A 9,842-nucleotide genomic window follows, 5' to 3' on the forward strand; every position below is an offset into this window, starting at 1 on the left:
CTCTTTTAGGGACATTAGTAATTTCTCCCGTGTGATGAGAAAAAAGCAAACACGGACCTTTCAAAGCCTTGCAATATCAACCATCAAGGGTTCACTACCATCTAGTCAAAGAGCAGGAGAGCAGCTGTGTCTTTCTGAAGCATAATTGTATGTGGCTCAGCTAAATTGCTCTTTCTTCACAAGAAGGAATATTGGGACTGAAACAATAAGTTATTGCTTCCTGTTTGAAACATCATCTTTGAAACACTCACTTGGAAAAGAAGTTGTTTTTTTCTCCAATTATAGGCTATCACTGAATATTAACTGGCAACAGCATGTTTCCAGGTGTTATACAGGCACATCTTGCTTTTAACAGCCCATTTCGGGAAAGTAAGGAGTGATAAATAGTGAAGCAGAGCCGGGCGTGGTGGCGCACTCTCGTAATCCTGGTACTTAGGAGGCTGAGACAGGAGGATCACAGGTTCTCGGCCAGCCTCAGCTACTTAGTGAGGACCTCAGCAACTTAATGAGATCTTGTTTCAAAATGAAAGCTAAAGTAATCGGGCTAGGGGTGTAACTTGGACATATAATGCCCCTGGGTTCAATCCCTAGTACTGCAAAATATAAAAAAATAAAATAAAATAAAAATAAAGGATCAAGGAGGCCAATTTTGCTTAGTTGCTAACGGGAACCGTCTTCAAATGGTTCGTTTGAGAAGCAAGCTTTTGGGCTTCTGTTTGTCAGGATGTAAAAATAAGTAGACTTTTCATTGTCATCACAAAATTAATCTCAAGGAATTAGATATGCAAGAGGGAAGCATGGATTTCATGAAAATTCCATAAGGTTATTGAAAATATCCAAGGATAATGGCCTTTCCAGTGTGCGTGTGTATATGAACGTGTATGTGGGTGTGTTGGGGAGGTGATTGTGAACGGGAGGGAAGCTTTACACCCCAGGCCAGGGGCAGGCTTGACGATGTCATGAAAGTAATGTCTTTTAGCTACTGAGCTTGGCTCAAGACAACCATTGCTTCCCTTTTATTTCCTGGAAAATTCTGTAGCAACAAGAAGCACTTTTCCTAGTACCATATGACAGCAAGATAGCATCAGAGAAATGTAATAACCATTATTTGTGAAGAACCAAAGAAAAGAGAAATGTATAAAGTAGTTTCCAGGGCTACTATGGTCATAGTTTATTTTTCCCCAATGCTTATGGATTTTTGTAAGAAAAATCCATATTATTTGCTGCAGATTTTTAGTATATTATTACTACCAACTTATCTCCTTTTCCTCTATTTTTAAAGCTATATATAAGAAATTAATAATACCATATTTTTATCATATGGTTTCTATATTCTATTAATATTATTAGCTTCATCATGAATTTTTAAATTTTGAATAATTTTTTCAGTATTGATATAAATCAGTCATGATGTGTTTAACATGTTTCAAATTGTCTAGTATAATATTTTTGTAGGATTTTTGCATTTCATTCATGATATGGAATTGTCGTTATTTTTTGTTATTCATCTCTGCTTTAGAAATTAATCCAAAATCATTTCATGTCGCTGCCCTTCTTGACCTTAGGATGAAATAACATTTGGAGGAAGTAGTCATAATAAGCTAAAGAATAAATAAATATAAATATAAGAAATACTGGAGGCAGGCTGACTTTCTAAAAGAATGGGTTTATCTATCTCAAAGTTTGGCAATACACTCATACATAGCCTAACAATACAATAATACACTCATACATAGCCTAATATTAAATAATACATAGGCCTATTTCATAAATGCAATCCCATAATCCTAACAGAATACCAACTCACCAAATTAAAAAATAACTCAAAATATCATGGTCCAGTAGAGTTATATTCAGGACTGCCAAGGTGATTCAATATTACTCAATTTATTGGTAGGATGCATAATATTAATAGACTAAAAATATCATGTAGCAGAAATATGCTGCTAAATTCAATCTATACTTATAGAGATCAGTAATTTGGCAGCAAGAATATTTTAAGTATCTATAGTAAATATACACTTTATATTGAATTTACTAAATTTAATATCTATATAAAGAGGAGATCATTAATTTGGTAGCAAGAATACTTTTAAGTATTCTTTAAATAACTATACTTTAGTATACGATAGTAATACTTTATCTATAGTAAATATAATGGTTATTGGAAAAATTCCAGGTTCATTCCATTTAATATTTGAAACAAATAAAGAAGTAGCACTATTATTTAACATAGTACTGAGAGGTTCTGATCAAAGACTTAAGAAGAGAAAAAACATATGTGAAATTTTAAGTCTGGTATGTGAAGAGGTAAAATTGTTATTGTTTTGAAATAATACAATTATTTACTTGGAAAATACACCGTAATCAATATTTTCTAGATGTACTAATGAGTTACAAAAACATCATTGCTATATATACTAATGAGTTACAAAAACATCATTGCTATATGCTAGCAACGTCCAACTATAAAATTAGATGAAAAACTACTCCTTATAATAACAAAAGCTATAAAGAGTCCAGAAAACAACTAAGAATAAAAAAATACTTTTTGGAGAAAACTTTCAAACTCCTGAAAAGAACACAATAGAAGATGTGAATAAACTGAAATTTTTATGCTCTTAGTTAAAATTTGTCAAAATAAAATTATCAGTCTTATTTAAGCTGCTTTGATAATTTTTCGTAGTTAAAATACAAATTCAGTTTGGTCAACGAATAATTAGTAAACTTCTCAAAGAATGATTCGTTGAAATATCTTTCTGTATTAGTTACTAACGTGGACTTCAAACATTTGTTGCCACAATTTAGTTTTTGGTTGTAGAAGCAGACAATTGAAGTGAACTGGTATAGGAGACTAGAGATTGTAAATGACCAGAGCAAAGGGGGTATCGTTACAAAGCACTGGTGATCCAGGTGTGACATCACATGCCTGTAATCCCAGCACTGGGATGGGTTGAGGCAGGAGGACCAGGGCCAGCCTCAACAATGTAACGAGACTCCCAGAGACCAAGCTGAGGCTCTGTTTCCATATTAAAAAAAAATATAATAGGGGCTGGAGATAGAAGTAGGATATTTCTGTGCCACAAAACAAGCAAACAAACAAACAACAATCATTGAAGGAAGAACACATTGTCGAGAATATGGTGTAAGGACAATGTTTCATCAATAAAAAATAAGTAAAATGAGATCTCATTTAAGCATTACCCATAAAAGTAAATATAGATGGATTACGTTTATAAATACACAAAATAATTTGCATGTACCTCTTCATAACTCTTAAGTTATGAAAGTGTGGAAAGACACAGATACAGTGATTATGTTTGTGTCAGGTCCTGTGTTTACTCATCAAAACCTACTTGGCAGATAATGCTACTCAGTTCCCCTCTTAATGGATGGGCAATGTTGGGATCCAGAGACTTAATACTGAGTTGCTATATGTCTTCAAGAAGTAGAACTGATGGCTCAACCCATTCTGTTTGGTTTGGAATTCCTCATTCCTAAAAGGGGGTGATGGAAATGTAGACTCTGCAGACCAGAAAAGACTTCAATAAAACCCTTAGGGAAGGTGTAATAATGTACGCTTGGCTCGTAATCCCAGTCCTTGGGAGATTGAGACCTGGTTTGAGGCCAGCTCCAGCAATTTAGCTGAAGATTCTATTTCAAAAAAAAAAAAAAAGATTTGGGTGTAGCTTGGAGGTAGAAAAGAAAAGAAAGGAAAAGAAAAAAGAAAGGAAAAGAAAAGAAAGAAAATATAAGATTTCAACAAAAACATCAAGCAGGGCATAGTGGCACATGCCTGTCACCCGGTACTTAGGAGGCTGAGACAGGAGGATCACAGGTTCAAGGTCAGCCTCAGAGCCTCAGCAATGTACGGACACCCTCTGCAACTTAGAGAAATCCTATTCCAAAAAAGTAACAGGACGCCGGGCGTGGTGGCGCACGCTTGTCATCCCAGCGCTTGGGAGGCGGTGACAGGAGGATCGCACTGGTTTGAAGCCAGCCTCGCTGGCTTAAGAGACCTTGTTTCCAAATAAAAAATTATAAAAATAGGACTGGGAGTGTAGCCCGGAGGTAGAAGGGCTTCCAGGAACCCCAGTACCACCAAAAAAAAAAAAAAAAAGTAACAAGACCAGGGGTATAGCTCAGAGGCAGAATGTCTCTGGGTTCAATCCCCAATACTAAAAAATAAAAATATAATAATAATAATAATAATAATAAATAATAATAATAATAATAATAATAATAAAGGAAGAGTGGAAGGAAGGAAGGAAGGAAAAAAAATCTAGCTGTTTGCATGGAATTGGTTCATTATACACAGAGGTTCATTCTCATACTAATCATGGCACAGAAAATTATCTGCTGCCAAATTTCTAACTTTAAATGCAGTTTTTAATCTTGATTCTGATTGATCACGTCTGTCTCATCATGTATCAACGAGGCATAAAACAGTGGATTCCAATTTGCAACGATTGCAAAACTCCTAGACTTCACCATGCAGGAAAACTTGGAAATATCTAAGTATGAATAACTGCCTTGACAATTCATAAGAAGCCTTTTTTCTTGTTTTTCCTTTCCAAAAATAAATCCCTTCCCCTCTCCTCGAAGTTGTGAAGCGGCATCACTGGAATTATGAGAAGCATCTGATTTACATCGACTTGAAAATCCCAACACTCTTTTCCTTCATTTTCCACCATTGCTTATAAATCTGAGCTCAGCTGGGGGGGGGGGCATCCACCTGACAACAGGTCATTCTTCAGTAGCTCCGGGGCCTGAAACTTCCCCTTCCGTCTAGCTTCCCTTGATCTGCCTTCAGAAGGTTAGTCATACAGGCAGGCATCCTAGGCTTCATGGTCAACTAGCAGGAGAGACAACGCTCGTCTCTGACTACAGCGTGTGCACTCCCAGACCTTCCTGGACAGCACTTACCCACAGGAGAGAAAAATGTCAACACTTTTTAAAGTAAAGCCTTCCCTCTAGTGGTATAAAAATCCTTTCGTATTGGCATTCACTAATTCTATGCTATCCTATTATTCTCCAGAATCTTATGCCACAATCTATCAAGTTCTACGTGGAAATTGCCTTTTTGTATAAAATAAACACAATGAATATTGCATTGAAATTACTTACACTTACGGGATTGCCTGACTAGATTAGCTTTTGTTTAGAAAATACCCAACAGGTATTTTTCTTTCTTTTTTGAATTGAGTGCATTTATGAAGTAAATGATATTATTTGTTAATGATCATCAATAAAATACTTTTATCTAAAGGTCACTGTTATAATTTTGTCTTGACCAATTTAAGACTGGGCACAAGCATGACTTTTTATCCTTATTCTAATCATGCCTGTGTTAATATCAACCATATGTGTTCATAGTAATAAAGAATACTGAGATATAAAACCATGGGCACATATTTGCAACCAGTTTTCCACTTTTATATTAAAGATAGATCTACTATAACTACTCCCTAAAGTAATATGCATGAAAAGTATTTCTATTATTAATTTTATATTGAAAATATTCATTAAAATATCAAATTGAGTAAAAATGCTTTTGGAACAATAGAACTAATTGCATGGTGCCTTCTTAGCTTAAAAAGACTATACTAGCATAATTACTCTCAATAAAAGTTATCAATAGAGTTTTGAAAAATCATAGAAAAATTCATTAAGATTATCATTTTGCCATGACAAATTAAAAACTTATTGGCATTATAAACTATTCATCTTGAAATAAGGGAGTTATTGCTTACCGTTGATTCTCAGAGGAAGATGAAGTACGCTTCATCTGCTGGGTGGAGGAAGACAGAGAGAGAAGGTCAGAGCGGTATATATGTAGTACACCTATTTCCTGTTTTGGCAAAATCTGGTTGTGCAAGTAAGTCTTGGTCAACAAGGTCTGAAACAGGATTTGTCATACCAATGGTCTCAAATTTCATTGCTGGTTTTCTCACTGAAATTTTGACATTTTATGGTCATTTTCTGAGTAGCTATTAAAATAAATTGCTATAAGCATTTTATCAATGCACACTCATTCTTTGTAGCTCAGATATTATTATAATCTTGACCTATTTTTGAAAATTTTTAATTAAATTATTTTCATCACATTAGATTTTTCATGATTACTTCTTTAATAATAAAACTAAGCTTACAATTTACCTGAACTCTAAAAGAGATCTAAAATATTAATTAGTAATTTGTTGGATCTTATTTGAAAAATAACTTCATTTTTTTACCTTTGTAAATCCAAGGCCACAGTGTCTGTCAGAAAATTATGTCAACCAGGCATGGTGGTGCATGCTTGCTTGTCATCCCAGTACTTGGGTAGCTGAGACAGGAAGAATCCAGGTTCACAGCCAGCCTCAGCTACTTAGTGAGGCACTCTGCAACTTAGTGAGAACTTGTTTCAAAATAAAGAATAAAAAATAAGGCTGGGAGTATAGCTTGGAGGTAGGATGCTCCTGATTTCCATCCCCAGCACCACAAAAATAAAAAAGAAAATAATGGCAAAAAACACCAAAGCTACTTGACATGCCTAAATTCTTCTGTATTCATTTTTACTTTCTAATCGTATGAAATTCAACATAACATTTTTCTTTGAGCTAAGTTGTCATCATTGAAGTGTATTTTTATCAACAATAGGCTTTAATCTTCTCTCTTGTGTGTGTGTGTTTATGTGTGTGTGTGTGTGTGTGTGTGATACTGGGTGTGGAACCCAGAGGCTTTCTACCCCCAGGCTATACTCCCAGCCCTATTTTATATTTTATTTTTGAAACAGGGTCTCACTGAGTTGCTGAGAGCCTCACTAACTAGCTGAGGCTGGCTTCGAACCTGCGCGATCCTCCTGTCTCAGCCTCCCAAGCGCGGGGATTACACCACGCCCGGCTAGGCTTTAATCTTAACTGACTAGTTTCTGTATCACGAAAATGAAGGAGAATAAGTAATAATATCAAATTTGCTCTACTCTTAAAATACAGTGGTCATAAATATTGTCTTCTTGTAAATAAAGAAATATGACTAATTAATCATGAGTAGCACATACATAACACAGACTGGACTGTCTCTATGCTCATGTTAGCATATAAATTGCATCATACGGTATCCAAATAAATCTATCCATTCATATTTATGCTTATACTTACTGCCATTGATTTATGTAAAGACTTGTACAACAGACCATGGCCTACGTAACAGACATACCATTTTATTAGAGTTAATCATAGCTAACGAATTAAACACTATGCTTAATAATTTTTGTAAAAGAGTTTAAAACTCAAGGTGGATTTTAGCTTTATGGTAAAGACACCAGGTCTCTAGCCGACTCCGAATGTGTATTTGCTCAGGTACACGGGAAGAAGGTGCTCTCAACACGGTAAGGTAATCAGACACCTGAATAAAATCGCCTTGGAAGTGATGTCTAGGAAGGACTCCCTCTTTCACTGGGAGAGTGTTTTTCATGGACAACAGCCCACCGAGGAACACACTGAGTCCTCCTCCTCGCAACTCTATGGTGTAGAATACTGTTAAGAGCCCGAGATTTGTGTTCTGATGAACAGGCACTAAATTTCAGTACCAGTGTGCACTGGTAACTGTTTTTCTAACTCTAAATTTTGACATATGCAGATGAGAGTAATCTTAATTTAATTGTGAAAAATAATAGATTATATGTCAGCTGCCAGCCGTGGGGTAAGAATTTGTCAGGTGCTATTTCTTTCCGACTGTATGTGCATCTTTTCCTCTGTATTTGGGCAAGCCAGCCCTTAACACTTTTAGCCAGTGGGATTGCAGTTGGGTTTTATCAGAGATGGTTTCACTATATAAGCTGTAGATAATTCTGTGAGAAATTCCTTTAAGAAGTAAATAAGAAAGATAAGTGAAAATATATTTTAACGTGCTATTCAAATTAGTTTTCCTTTAATTTTAAGCTTTAAATCACCACAGTTCCTTAATATGTGAGGTACTTTGCTTGTCACATACATACTATTAAGTTAAATAAGTAGATGGGATCCCTTTTGATCACAAAATGCTATTGACATATTCAACTGACAAAGTGACTTTCATCTTGCATCACAGCTGACTGGAGTCATTTTGGTCTCCTCATGTCTCACTATTAAGCTGTATTTTTCACATTTTCATATACTATCATCGTAGTTATCATCATTATCATCATCATCACCATTATTATTATTATTATTATTATTATTATTATTATTATTATTATTATTTTGCTGTACTGGGAGTGGAACCCAGGATCATTCTACCTCTGAGTTACACCTCCAGCCCTATTTTTATTCTTTATTTTGAAACAGGGTCTCACTGAGTTGTAGAGGGCCTCACTAAGTAGCTGAGGCCGTCCCGAACTGCCATCCTCCTGTCTCAGCCTCCCGAATGCTGGGATTACAAGCGTGCGCCACCACGCCTGGCTCATCATTATTTTTTTTTTTGTACTCCATAGTTTCTATTTTTTGAAGTGAGTATTGTCTAGCTCATTCATATAGTGTATCTAAACTCTATGTTAAAAGCGCAAGTAGCTTGTTTTTATGTATATACTATAATCATTTCTAACTGATCTTGTAAAAAAGCTTGTAATTGAATATCTTGGTAACCATTGCCATTAATAATTACATCTAATTTAAGGAATACTCCTTTCTTACTCCTTAAATTTATTCATATATTCCCCAACTTTGACTGGTATACTCTAAGCAAAATGGCTCTAACGTGAATAATATAAGTGTGGCTCCTATCTTAAGTACAATGGTACCTTGTTCTAAGTCACTATAGCATCTGGATACCACTTTTTATTATTTTATACTAGCCATCCAAAACCGATCAATTATTACAAAATTAACCAGAATCTCTGTGTTATAGTTAAATTATCATTACCTAGATATTTGCAGTTACTACCCATATATACTTTATGGATTCAGAGCACTGTCTTAGAAATTGTCTCGTCTGGGAAATCTTCAATGTGCTTTTATCATCTTGTCTAAAATATACATATTCAAAACATAGGTTTGATAATTGAAAGGCACAAAATATATATACTTAATATCTGATAAATAACTACATAACTAAAGTGTGTGTGTGTGTGTGTGTGTGTGTGTGTGTGTGTGTGTGACACTGGAAATTGAACCCAGATGCATTCTACCTCTGAGCTAGAACTCAGGCCTATTTTATTTTATTTTTTACTTTGAAACAGAGTCTTCCTAAGTTGTTGAGGGTATTGCTACGTCACAGAGACTAGCATCAAACTGGCCATCCTCCTGCTTCAGCATTCCAGTTACTGGAATTACTGGTGTGCTCCCCTATGGCTGGTGTCATGGTTTGGATATAGAATATCTCTAAAGAGCTCATGTATTGATGTTCGGAGTTGATTCAAGTAAGTCTTGAGGGTTGTGATTTTATCAGTGGAGAACTCCATTGTAATGGACTCACTGGGTGGTAACCTAGGCAGGTGGAGTGTGGCTGGAGGGTTGTGGCCTTAGGAACTGTGCTTGTGTCTTTAATTTCCCTTTCTCTCTCTTGCTTCTGACCTCCATGATGTGAGATCCCAGTCTTGCTCTCTTTCTCTCTCCGTGCCCTGAGCTCAGCAGACCTGACTTGAAATGGACTGAAGCCCTAAAATCTTCAGAACCTTGAGCCAATAAATCTACCTTTCTCTAAGTTGATATGATCAGTTATTTTGAATTACAGCAGTGAGAATGCTGACTGAAACATCTGCTTAACTAAACTCAATATAATGTCTGTCAGGCCAGGCATGGTGGCGCGCACTTGTCATCCCCGCTCTTGGAAGGCGGAGACAGGAGGATCCCGCTGGTTCGAAGCCAGCCTTGCTGGCTTAA

The sequence above is a fragment of the Muscardinus avellanarius genome, assembly GCF_963383645.1.
Source record: "Muscardinus avellanarius genome assembly, chromosome: 8".
Lineage (NCBI taxonomy): Eukaryota > Metazoa > Chordata > Mammalia > Rodentia > Gliridae > Muscardinus > Muscardinus avellanarius.